Source organism: Triturus cristatus, chromosome 6, assembly GCF_964204655.1.
Source record: "Triturus cristatus chromosome 6, aTriCri1.1, whole genome shotgun sequence".
In the NCBI taxonomy this organism is placed as follows: Eukaryota; Metazoa; Chordata; class Amphibia; order Caudata; family Salamandridae; genus Triturus; species Triturus cristatus.
Window position 1 is genome coordinate 1,938,799,822 of NC_140589.1, and position 12,107 is coordinate 1,938,811,928.

Sequence of the window (12,107 nt, forward strand, 5' to 3'; positions counted from 1 at the left end):
CACCAACTATTAGTTGGTGGTAAATACCGACTCCTAAACACACCCACACACTCCCCCTACATATCATTTCTGGATTCGGAATTTACCGAATCGGTAAAATTACCGATTCGGTAAAATTACCGATTCGGTAACATTACCGATTCGGTAATTTTATCGATTCGGTAATTTTACCAATTCGGTAAATTCCGAATCCAGAAATTGTCCCCCTACATACCAATAGCCAAAATACCGGTCGGTAACGGTATAATTACCGAAAATCGGCCGTTACCGACCGGTATTTGGCTACCTACATGAGGCCCTATATCTATTAAAATCCAGTGCCAAATTTTATGGTGGTAAAAATAAAGCTGGGAAAACTTTAGCTAATTACTTGAAAATTAAGCATAATAAATTGAATATTGAGTCCATTTATGATGCACAATTAGATTTGAAATTCAAGGATGATGATATTTTACATGAATTTTCTCTTTTTTACAAAACATTGTATGCCTCCGAAACTCTACCCTCTGACTTGGCCTTGTCACAGTTTTTCTCCACCATTCAGAGGCCTAAGAACATCACTCCAGACTTAATTCAATTAGAATCTGATCTGACACAGCTCGAGTTATCGAACGCCCTTCACACCCTCAAACATGACAAAGTGCCTGGACCGGATGGGTTTACAGTTGAATTTTATTCACATTTTTCTAAACTCCTTTTACCAAAATTACATTCTTTATTACACTCAGTGTTTTAGGGCATTCTTCAGGCTCTTTCTCAGATGCTCAAATTTGCCAAAGAAGGTAAGGACCCTAAACACTGTAAGAATTATAGGCCCATTTCCTTGGTGAACATTGATTACAAGATTTTTTCTAAAGCACTAGCCTTACGTTTGGATTCTTTTTTGCCAGACTTGTTGGTGATTGAGCAATCTGGATTTGTCAAAGGTCGCAACATAACAGATAATTCGCGACTCTTGTTTGACGTTTTGTCAAAATCCTCAGGTTTTAAGGACTCCCTGGCAGCAATAGCGTTAGACGCTGAAAAGGCGTTCGACAGAGTTGAATGGACGTATCTTTTTTACGCTCTCCATTGGTTTGGCTTTGGCCCCAACTTTATATCCCTAATTTCTTTCCTTGACTCTAAACCTAAGGCAGCGGTTTGTGCCAATGGGTTGATATCCCCTTTTTTGATCTAGGAAGAGGGGTTCGTCAAGGATGCCCCCTTTCCCCTTTCCTTTTTAACCTAGCCCTGGAACCATTTTTATTAAAATTACGCCAGAACCCTAACTTGCATGGCTTCCAGATGCTCCATTCTCACATTAAACTTGCAGCATATGCAGATGATATCCTGCTCCTTATGTCCCGTCCAACTGACTCAATCCCTACCTTCTTGGCGGAAGTACAGGCTCACTCTGACATTTCGGGGTATAAATTGAATAATGATAAATGTGAGATTCTACCCTTAACAAAGTTCACGTTTAAACCTGATTTTATTGCTTCCAATTTTACTTGGAGTCCTAATCACATTAAATATTTGGGTTTACATGTCACGCCCTCAATCTCAGATACTGTCTCATTGTGCATGAATAAGTGTGCGCAAAAGATTTCGGATCTAACCACCAAATGGCATCCCCTTTATTTATCATGGTGGGGACGCCTGGATACCATTAAAATGATGCTATCACCCAATATCATATACACTATTTCTAATATCCCAGTTCTTATCCCGCAAAAATTCTTCAGGAAAATTAATTCTACTCTTTCCTCTTTCCTCTGGGCCAATAAGAAACCTCGGATGTCTATACACAGATTAATTTGTCCCAAATCTGAGGGCGGAGTTCATTTTCCTGACATTCCAGCATACCAAAAAGCGTTCCTCCTCCGTCAAGCTTCGTTGTGGTTACGGGACTCTCGCAATGATTGCCCCTTATGGACCACGGTGGAGCGTCTTTTCCTGTCTCCCTTTTCTTTTAGTAAATACCTCTCATTCTCACGTAAACCCCAAACATTGTCTACCCTCGTTATCAAACTGACATCTCAGCTTTTAATGCCTTTATCCCCTTCTCCTCAAAACACTAGCGATTCCTTTCTCAATTCCACAATTTGGCACAACAAAGGTCTGCTCATCCGAAATAAACCATTTTACTGGAAATCCTGGCACCAGAGAGGCTTACTATGGATTCATCAGCTTTTCTCCCACTCAGACTTTTTATCCTTCCCCTCACTTAGCCATTCATTTAATTTACCTGCTTCATTCATTCACAAATACCTTATACTTAAAAATACTGTCTTAGAGACGCGCGCCCGATTATTAGCAAACCCTGCTGTTCCTGTTCCTCCAGATCCTTCCTCACAATTACGATCCCTATTAGCAACATCACCTAAGGTGTCCACATTATATCTTTTTTTACACAATACTGACACGGTTCGACCCAAATCCAAAACCGAAGATGTCACGACTATCACTCACCTGAACTCCTGAACCTTCTCTTGAGAGATGAACGAGCCCTATTCCCCTCAAGAACCGGTCCAACAACCGAACTCGATTAATTCAGTTGTGTGAAAAGGTTCCCAAAGGGAAAGGGGAAGTGGAATAACAAAGAGACAAGAGAGATCTTGGTTGCACGTCGCTGCCTTGCACTTCTTATGGCGCTTTTCTGTCTGGCGCTTTTTCTGTCTGACTTAACTGCTTATGACACTCTTCAGTCTGGCAATTTACAATCCTGCAAATCTAAAATATAACAGACGATAATGATTAGACAATTATTATACGCCAAACAGTCAAACCTAATCACAACATGTACTTTCTAATAGCAGGTTTACCTAGTGAATTATTATGACAGCAACTATACTAATACTCTCTTCTCTGTACAAGCTCTTCTTGCCCTGTAAAGAAATATAAATACAATAAATCTTAAGCACAGTGTCCTTGTAAGAAGAATGTTGCTTGAAATCCAAATGTTCCGACGTTTACCTTTGTTTTGTGGTAATTGTTTCTTACCACTTGTCTTGTTTACAAAAGTTATTCTGCAATCCTTTTATTGCTACAAAAGTTATTCTGAAAAGTCTTTATAGTTCCAATAGCTTGACGAGTCTTTTACTGTTTCCAAAGTTCTTTTTGCAATTGAACAAATATGAAATGTTTAACTAGCGACTCACCGGTGCGTCGATGCATTGAATGCTGTGTTTAATTTCACTTATCTTAACCTTCTTCAGTTTTGCAGGGATCAAGACGTGGAGCGTGTTCATCTATAATCCGAGAGCGCCACCTCATGGACTGGAACGGTAGGAGATGACTGAAGCCGAGTCTTGCTTCGAAAATATCCAGGAATTCGTCCGGGGAAGAAGCGACCAGCAGGAGTGCAGGTAAGGAAGTCTAATGATGAGACTAAGCACTGGGAGCTTTGCGCGAGCGATTTAAATATGTTCGAGAGCCACGTGAGGAAGATTCCAGCTCAGGCACGTGCAACATGCAGAAGGCAAACCTGATCATTCGCGTGAGCCGCGTGAGCTTGTTTCTTGCTTGGGACGTGGAAAGTTTTGTGATGCCGTCTGTCCCCTTGTGCACGTGACAAGGACTCGTGTTTATGCCAATGTGAATTTGAAAGGTACATGCATACAGTGTGCTGCGATTAATTCTGCAATTAACGTTTCTAATAAGTAAACTAAAAGAAAATATTTAAGCATAATTACAGTGAAATAAAACGAAAACGTGGCACAGGTTAAGAACATTTAACGTGGCACAGGTTAAGAACATTTGGCTTGATTGAGCTTCTGTGTAACCGTGACAGTTCTCCCCCGCAAAGGCCGCCCTATGGGTTTTGGTTTACTTGGATAACGGGCGTGAAAAAGCCTCGTTAATCTTGGGGCATTAACATTAGATGCTGGTTCCCAGGATCGTTCAGCTGCATCGTAACCTTTCCAATCAATCAAGTAATACAACTTATTACGTATTCTTTTAGCATCTAAAATCTGTTTGACTTCGTATTCCAGGTGATCATTCACAATGATAGGGGGAGGGGGATTGTCTTTTCGGGTTCCCTGCTGATAGGGTTTCAGTAAGAAAACATGGAAGACTGGATGCATAGAATATTCTGGAGGTAATGAAAGCCTCATTGACACTGGATTAAGGATGTCTTGAATGGGGAAAGGTCCAATAAAACGGGGTTGTAATTTTCTAGGACCTTCTAATCGGATATTCCGAGTAGATAACCAAACCAAATCACCAATGTTATAAAGGGGTTCTGGATTTCTATGTCTGTCTGCTTTTTTTTTTTGAAGGGCCTTATTCTTTGCTAAATGCTGTCTTATTTTTTCTTGGAATAACTGCAGCTGTTTAATTCTTTTGGAAACAGCTGGTAATTCTTTTTGATCATCCGATAGTAATTGTACAGGAATATTATGAGGATGATAGCCAGTCATAAAATAGAAAGGAGAACAGCCTAAGGAAGAATGTTCATTATTATTGTACACAAATTCTGCCAAAGGTAATGCTTTGTCCCATTGGGAAGTGAACGTGGCTAAAAAGCATCGTAACGATTTTTCTAATATCTGGTTAACTCTTTCTGTTTGGCCATCAGTTTGTGGGTGGAAGGCCAATGATAAAGCCACTTCAATTTCTAATTTTGTACATAAATGTTTCCAGAATTTTGACACAAATTGCGGGCCCCTAACAGAAATAATTTTACTTGGCAAACCATGTAATTTCACCACATTTTGAACAAAAATATCACAAAACTCTGTAGCAGAAGGTATTTTCGATAAGGGAATAAAATGACCCATTTTTGATAATAAATCTACTACCACAAGAATTGTAGTAAAACCATTTGACAGAGGTAAATCAGTAATAAAATCGACACTAATAGTGTGCCAAGGGACTGGTGGAATTGGTAACGGTTGTAAATAACCAACCGGAGCTGTGTGTTGAGATTTATTACGTGTACAAATGGGACATTTTTTAACATAATCTTGGACATCTTTTCTCAAAGTATCCCACCAAAAGGTTCTTGAACACAATTCTACAGTCTTATGAATACCAGGATGACCAGTAAGGGTGGTATCATGATGCCACATCAAGATTATTTGTCTTAATTCTTCTGAAGGAATGTATAGTCGTTTTTTATAGAAGAACAATCCATTAGAAACTGAACAGTGTTTCTTAAGTACCCATGATACCGGATCAATTTGTTTTGACTCATCCTTCACTTTTTGCAAAAAGGAATCGGATTGAGTAACAGCTACAATTCTGTTCCTTGGAAGAATATTTTGAACCTCTTTTTTGGACTCTTGAAAGTCGTTCTCATGCAAACGAGAGAGGGTATCTGATAACAATTGCTTTTGCCCTGGTCGGTAGGTGATTAAAAAATCAAACTCACTAAAAAAAAGCAACCATCTCATTTGCCTAGGTGTTAATGCTTTGATTGACGTGAAAAATTGTAGATTTTTATGATCAGTAAAAATTGTAACCGTGTGTTTAGCTCCCAAAAGGTGATGTCTCCACTCAGCAAAAACATCCTTTATGGCCAACAATTCTCGCTCAGCAATTGTGTAGTTTTGCTCCGCTGGCAATAATTTTCGTGAAAAATAAGCTAAGGGATGAAGGTGTCCAGTGTTTGGGTTCTTTTGCATTAATACCCCTCCTACTGCAGTTTGAGAGGCATCAGCTTCAACGAAAAAAGGTTGATCAGGATCAGGATGACTTAATACAGGAGCCGAGGTAAAAGCTCTTTTTAATTCAAGAATTGGCTTCATTAGCTGTTTGAGACCACTGGAAGATTTGTCCCTTCTTCAGTAATTGTGTGATAGGAGATACAATCCTTGAAAAATTAGCTATAAACCTCCGATAAAAATTAGCAAAACCTAACACCTTTTGAACTTCTTTTACTGAGGCTGGAATTGGCCAATTAGTGATGGCTTCTACTTTTTTCGGATCCATTTCTATACCTTTAGGTGAAAGTACATAGCCTAGGAAATCTACCGAATGGGCATGAAAAACACATTTCTCTAATTTGGCAAACAAAGAGTGTTCTCTCAGCCTTTGTAGGACAGTTCTAACATGTAATACATGTTCCTCTTCACTTTTAGAGAAAATCAAAATATCATCGATATAGACGATGACAAAAACATCTAAAAGATCATGGAAAACTTAATTGATGAAATACTGGAATGCCGCCGGGGCATTGCATAGCCCAAACGGCATTACAGTATATTCATAGAGGCCGAATTTAGTACAGAATGCAGTTTTCCACTCATCACCCTCGCGCATACGTATCAGGTGATAAGCACCACGTAAGTCAAGTTTGGTATAAATAGAAGAACCCTTGACCTGATCCAATAATACAGGAATCAACGGCAATGGGTATCGATTTTTAATGGTGGCCTTGTTGATACTTCTATAATCTATACAAGCACTCAAATCTCCAGATTTTTTGGCCACGAAAAAGAGAGGAGAGGAGACCGGGGAGGAAGAATGACGAATAAAACCTTTTTCTAATAGGTCATCAAGGTAGTCTTTCAAATACTTGTTCTCTGGTTCAGTGAGAGCATAGATACGACTGCACGGTAGAGGCATTCCAGGAATTAGGTCTATCCTGCAGTCATATACCCTGTGAGGGGGAAGCTGCGTTGCTTGGACTGGATCGAACACATCTGCATAATCTTGGTATATGTTTGGTAAACTACACTCAGGACTGAATGTGGAAGCACAATGTAAGGGAAAAATGGGGTCTTTAGCTTCTAGATAGCAATGTGTTCTACAGAACATGGAATCAAGACTTACTGTTCTCCTAACCCAATCAATTTTGGGATTATGTTTCTCAAGCCAAGTGTTGGACAGGCCTCACAGACGGCTTGCTCCCTCCCCGCACGACAGGGCCCGAACTCCGGCCCACCTGGCATACCCCCGCGACAAGCACCCGTACTCCGTCTCCCGACGGACCCTCTGCCCTCGGACCCCTACTCATCACGGGGTCCAGCCCCACCGGCTTCCCCGGCCGGGTCAAGCCGCCCTCTTGGGCCCTGCACCACGCGGCCGCATGGCCTCACCTCGACCCTAACCCCGGGCCTGGCCGGCCCCGACATCCCGGCACCACCATCCACCCAGGAGGTGAGCGGACCACTTGGCAGGTCAATGGGAGAACGAAGTGTCAAGGGCTCTCCCCCGCCAGGTGCCGATCGCCCCCAGCTCCCCCAGGCACTGGCTCCACCCCATGCTGGGTGTCTGGACACCTTCATCCCGGACCCTCCGACCTCCAAGTGCGAGGGTCCGGACATCAAAGGGCACCAGCCCTATAACTGAGGCAGCTCCGGAGCAGGAAGGCAGTTGTATCCTGGAGTCGAGAGACACCGAGTGAACTCAACCTTGACGGTCTACTGGCGCTGCCGTAGCCGCTCTTGTGAACCATCGTCCTGCCTGCTGGCGCTGCCGCGGCCTTCTGCAACATCCATCTTCCTGGGACCTGCTGGCGCTGCCGCGGCCCGTTGTAACGACCATCCTCACCGGGACCTGCTGGCGCTGCCGCGGCCTTCTGCAACCTTCATCTTCCTGGGACCTGCTGGCGCTGCCGCGGCCCGTTGTAACGACCATCCGCACCGGGACCTGCTGGCGCTGCCGCGGACCGTACATCTTCCGGGGACCTGCTGGCGCTGCCGCGGCCCGTTGTATCGACCACCCGCACCGGGACCTGCTGGCGCTGCCGCGGTCCGTACCACCTAACCCCCAAGCTCGAGGATTGTGAGCTCATCATCATCTCATCCGAACTACCTGATTGGTAAATAGACTGTCCCGCTACCCCCTTCCCTACCTTGCGAGACTCTAATCGAGGGGACCCCTGAGTCCAGACCTCCTTGTACCATTCAACCGTACCTTAAATAAGTGCTTATAAAGAACACTGAACCTTATCCGTGTGTGATCTCTGTCTGTGGGGGGGAAGTTACTTGTCTGTACGATCACTGGAGACGGCTCTCCCCGGAGACCTCTCCCCCTGACCCCGGCCGGCCCTCCCGGTCCGTCTACCTTTTCTAACATTGGTGGCAGCGGTGGGATCCGAATCAACGCGTAATCGTACAGAGAGTAGCTCACCCCACGACATAAGCACGATGTCGACCAAAGATAGCAGCTCCACCGAGAAATTCCAAATGGAGAAATTAGAAGAATACAACCACCGCGAACTGAGACAATTTTGCATAGAACTTGGCATTGCTACCACCGGCCTGAGTACCAAGGATGATCTAAAGCGCGCTCTTGAGTCATGGACAGAAACTGGGGTCACAGGACCCTCAGACCAAAACAGCATCACACCAGAGGAGAACGCCACGGCTCCCGAGGAGCGGGGAACGGGCCTCTCGCAAGAGGAGATCCGAGAAAGAGACAGAGTCAGATTACACGAGTTGGAGATGGCACGACTCAAGATGGATGGGGAACTCAAGTTAGCTGAACAGAAACTCAACCTCGAGCATATGCGGCTTCGAGAGGAACGAGAAGAAAAGCAGAGACAGAGAGAGCTGGAAGAGAAAAAAATAACGCTCGAGCACGAGCGCCGACTAGCGGAAATAGAACTGCGCAAACAGAATAAGGAACTGGGAGTGCCTGAGCGACCACACACCCCGGGGCCAAGTGAGAAAAAAGTTCACATCCCCAAGGATGTTGTCCGCGAATATGTCCGAGAAGACGACATACAACAGTGGTTTAAAGCCTATGAGATCGCCATGACCTCCCACCGGATCGACCGGAGTGAGTGGGGAGCAGGACTTTGGGGGAGATTTATCAACGAGGGTCGCGATGCCCTGCTGCAGCTCCCCGATCACCAAATGTCGTCCTACGACCACATGAAGGCTGCCCTCCTCACCCGCTACGGCCTCACGCCCGAGATGTACCGCCAGAGGTTCAGAGATTGCACCCGGATCCCAGGTACAACTTGGGTGGAATACGTGAACTATTTCAGCCGGGCCTTCGAGGGTTGGATCAAGGGAAGTCAGGTCACCACCTACGAACAACTCTTCAACCTTATGGTATGGGAGCACCTGTCAAACAACTGTTTCGTCGAGCTCAGGCAGCACCTACTCGACAGTAAGCTGACTGACCCCCGGCAGCTCGCCGCCGAAGCTGACCGGTGGGAAAGCACCCGAGTGGGCCGGAGAGGGCCACACGACCAGAACAGAAGCAACCAAGGCCAGCACCGTCCTCGGGGAGGAGGAGGGGGCCCGGGGCGAGGGAGAGACGCCTTACCAGCAACACCCGTGGCCAGCACCCCGCCTCCGGCCGGCCGGGGCAACCCCCCGTTGCGGCCTGGGTACCGAGCCAACGTCACGTGCCACCGGTGCCAGCGTCTAGGCCACTACGCCAACGACCCGAACTGCCCGCTAAACCAAACACCCAAGCCCCGCCAGGTAGCTGCCGCTGCCCTAGGGGAAGAGCAATCATCGGAGGGACCCGAAGAGTACGAGCCGGCCCAGCAAGGGTGGGAACCGGCCGCCATGGTCCTGGCATGCTTAGGGGGAAGAGACATGGTTCCGCGGGCTCCCCTACCCGCCAACACCAGAAAATACGGTCAGTGGGTGACCATTAATGGACAGAGAGCCGAGGCCTTGCGTGACACCGGCGCCAGCGTGACGGCCGTCCGCTGTCATCTGGTGAAGCCCGAGCAGATCCTGCCGAACATTCTCTGCCCCGTCCGCTCGGCAGATAACTCTGAGAGTATGTGTAAGATGGCCTGCGTCCCGTTTGAATGGGGAGGGGTCTCCGGCCTACTGAAGGTGACGGTCCGGGACGATGCCCCCGTGGACTGCCTCCTGGGGAATGACCTCGAGAGTTCCCCGTGGGCCACCGTCGAGAAAAGAGAGCACCTGGGGATGCTGGGCCTCCCGGACTGGGCCTGCATAACCACCCGATCCATGGCCGCCCGTGCCGCCCCCCGATCCGAAGAAACCGAATGGCCAGCACCTCCGCCCCCGGTTGCCCCCGTAGAGGACAACGGCGAGTCCGACCTCCCGGACCCGACTACCGAAGAAGACGCGCAACATCAGGACCTTCCGGATCTGGCTCAGTGGCGTCAAGAAGGGGGGCCCACCCAAGAACAGTTCCGCCAGGAACAAAAGACCTGTCCCTCCCTCGAGGGACTCCGCCAACAAGCCAGTACCCAAAACGCCGGGGACACCACCGGAACCCACTGGGTCTACTGGGATAACGACCTGCTCTACAGCGAGCAAAGAATCGCCGAGCTGGGGGCCGGTCGAGTTCTGGTGGTACCGCTCCGCTTCCGAGACTTTCTGCTCAACCTGGCCCACGATGTCCCCCTGGCTGGACACCTGGGCCAGGACAAAACGTACAGTCGCCTGGTGACCCACTTTTTCTGGCCGAAAATGAGGAATGACGTCCTGAACCACTGCCGATCTTGCCCCACATGCCAAGCCAGCGGGAAGAGTGGTCGGAAGCTGAAGGCCCCTCTGCAACCCTTCCCTGTGGTCACCACCCCGTTCGAGAGGGTGGGGATAGACATTGTGGGGCCTTTGGACCCCCGCACGGCACAAGGACACAGGTTCATCTTGGTACTAGTGGACCATGCCACCCGCTACCCCGAGGCGGTGCCCCTACGGACAGTGACAGCTCCGGTGGTTGGCCGGGCCCTGATGGGGATCTTCTCCCGGGTAGGCTTCCCCCGAGAAGTCGTCAGCGACCGAGGTACGAATTTCATATCTAAATACATGAAGTCCCTCTGGCAACAATGCGGGGTCACCTACAGATTCACGACCCCCTATCACCCCCAAGGGAACGGACTAGTGGAGCGTTTTAACCGCACTCTCAAGGGGATGATTGGGGGATTGGAAGAGCCTCTCCGTCGCCAGTGGGATGTACTGCTCCCGTGCCTCCTCTTCGCCTACCGGGAAGTTCCCCAGAAGTCCCTCGGTTTTAGCCCCTTCGAACTCCTGTACGGGCACCCTGTGCGAGGGCCCCTCAGCCTAGTCAAGGAAGGTTGGGAGATGGCCCCCTTAACGACCCCTCCAGACGTCTTCAAATACATCCTGGCCTTACGAAACCAGACCCGGCGCTTCAGGGAGATGGCCAAGGCGAACCTCGAGGCCAGCCAGGAGGACATGAAGAGGTGGTATGATCACAATGCCTCCTCCGTTGAATTCGAGCCTGGGCAGCAAGTATGGGTGATGTCCCCCACCGAACCATGTGCCCTGCAAGATAAGTGGACGGGGCCCTTCAAAGTGGTCGAGCGTAAAAGCCCCGTCACTTACCTCATCGACATGGGGTCCCCCCGGAACCCCCTTCGGGTCCTCCACACCAACCGGCTCAAACCACACTTTGTGCGCTCCGAACTAAGCCTCTTGATGGCTACAGACAGTGGTACAGAAGAAGACTCCGAGCCCCTCCCGGATCTCCTGAAGACTCAGGAGAAGGACGGCTCCGTGGACGGGGTCCGGCTCTCTGACGCCCTCACTTCGGAGCAACGCCAGGACTGCCGGGACCTCCTGCTGCAGTTCGCTGCCCTGTTCTCCCTCACCCCCGGGGTCACCCCTTGGTGTTTGCACGACGTAGACACCGGGGACAGTCCCCCTGTCCGGCACCGGGCCTACCGCGTACCAGATCGGGTACGGGCCTGCATACAGGAGGAAGTGGCCAAGATGCTCACGATCGGGGTCATCGAGCCCTCGGACAGTCCCTGGGCCAGTCCGGTTGTATCAGTTCCCAAGGCCGCTGCCCCCGGCACCGCACCTGAACTAAGATTCTGCGTCGACTACCGGGGCTTGAACGCTGTCACCCGGACCGACGCTCATCCCATCCCCCGAGCAGACGAGCTGATCGACCGGCTGGGGGCCGCCCGCTATCTTAGTATCTTCGACCTAACGGCGGGCTACTGGCAGATCGGCCTCACACCCAGGGCTCAGGAACGGTCAGCCTTCTCCACCCCCGATGGCCACTATCAATTTAAGGTCATGCCCTTTGGCATGAAGAATGCCCCCGCCACGTTCCAACGCCTTGTGAACCAGGTCTTGGCGGGGCTCGAAGAATTCAGCGCTGCCTACCTGGACGATATCGCTGTATACAGCCGCCACTGGTCCGACCACCTCCGTCACCTCCAAGAGGTCCTACAAGCCCTCCAGCGGGCCGGCCTCACCATT

General features: G+C 49.0%; 1 protein-coding gene across 4 annotated transcripts in view; it reads left to right on the forward strand.

Moving 5' to 3' along the window:
• LOC146822541 (NACHT, LRR and PYD domains-containing protein 12-like) overlaps positions 1–12,107 on the forward strand; it is an 867,568-nt gene that overhangs the window by 38,478 nt on the left and 816,983 nt on the right. For 3 of the 4 annotated variants that reach the window (XR_014963327.1, XR_014963329.1, XM_085613662.1), the window contains exon 3: positions 3,198–3,347. The gene's annotated coding sequence lies outside the window, so the exon portion shown is untranslated. The remainder of the gene's footprint in view (positions 1–3,197; positions 3,348–12,107) is intronic. The other variant, XR_014963328.1, reaches the window with a different exon arrangement.